This window comes from Lontra canadensis, unplaced genomic scaffold (genome assembly GCF_010015895.1).
Source record: "Lontra canadensis isolate GAN:19392208 unplaced genomic scaffold, GSC_riverotter_1.0 scaffold163, whole genome shotgun sequence".
In the NCBI taxonomy this organism is placed as follows: domain Eukaryota; kingdom Metazoa; phylum Chordata; class Mammalia; order Carnivora; family Mustelidae; genus Lontra; species Lontra canadensis.
In genome coordinates this window covers 822,228-823,520 of record NW_022631157.1, presented here as the reverse complement: position 1 = coordinate 823,520, position 1,293 = coordinate 822,228, and the positions used below count along the sequence as shown (strand labels likewise).

The window sequence follows — 1,293 nt, the reverse complement described above, 5'->3', positions numbered from 1 at the left end:
CCTACGCTGAGTTTCCAGTCAAAGCAAGAAGCTCCTCTCCTGACTAAAATCCATGTATTTTATTTTTTAATTTTAATTCCAGTATAGTTAACATAGACTAAAACCAATTTAAACCATCCTGCTATGTTTACAGTGCAGGACAGCACTGATCTCCCCGAAATCACATCAGCCCTGAGCCCTATGCCACAGAGGCTAGAGAAACACCTGTCCCACAGCACCATTTTGCAAAGCGTATTGGATGGAGGTGAAGCCTTGCACAGAGACCAATCAACAAGAACGTTTTTCCTAACTACTGCACGTTGAGCACGCCTGAAAGCCCTAACAAGGGTTCTGAACTTAAAAGCTGGCATTCTAAAGACTATACTTTAAGGGATTATTTCTATATTTCATTACTAGAGAAGTTTCTCTGAACGTGTAGAGTACCTGAAACCACAAAGAAGAGATGCAGTGTCCCTTCCTGCGTGTGAAGCTGGCTCTGGGCGTGGCTTCTGCAGCTGGGCCCTTTGTCCTTAATGATGGTTTTTTTTCCTCCTTTGGGGGAGTAGGAGGGAAGGGACACCATCTGAGTGGGTTTTTTTTGGGGGGGGGCTGACACTCCATCACCCACAGGGAGGGTTGAGAACAATGTGGGACACCCAAAAGAGCAATGTTATTCAAACTATTAGTCCCTAGAAAAGATGGACCTTGAGCACTTGTCAGAAACACCTTGAATACACATTAGGAACATAGGAGAGAGATGTCAGGGCCCTGTCCCCACAGGTTCTGATTCAATAGGTTGGCAGTGGACCCCAAAATTTGCATTCTCAAAATGTCTGGGGTTATCCTGATGCTGGGGACCACACTTTGAGAAGCACTAGCCTACAACCTCTGCAACAGCCCTGAATTATTTCCTCACCCACGTGGCAAATGATAACACTTAGGGAAGAGGAACTGGCCTTAAAAATTAATCAGATATTAACATTCAGAGACACCAATCTAGTTTTCTTTGCCAAATGTGGTTTGAGCCAGGATTGTGGTTTGATGCTATCTTTGGTGGTGGAGTGCTGGATAAGTATAGGTATACATAAGTATATCATATATCCTTATAATGAAATCAATTATGGTAAAAACAAAGGTAATAAGTACTCAGAACACCTCACTTTCCAATTATTTGATTACATTTTATTATCATCTATGCTCTTAAGATTATTTACACCTGGTCTGTGTGGCAGAAATACTACAGATAATGTCATACTATTTTACATCTCTTTCCAAATCCACATGCCGTGACTTAAAGATGGAAGATTGAAATCA

General features: G+C 41.8%; 1 non-coding gene across 1 annotated transcript; it reads left to right on the top strand.

Moving 5' to 3' along the window:
- The first annotated feature begins 354 nt into the window (after positions 1-354).
- On the top strand, positions 355-571 carry LOC116859828. The gene has a single exon (XR_004381216.1). It is a non-coding gene; the product is annotated as a small nucleolar RNA U3 (small nucleolar RNA).
- Positions 572-1,293: the final 722 nt, after the last annotated feature.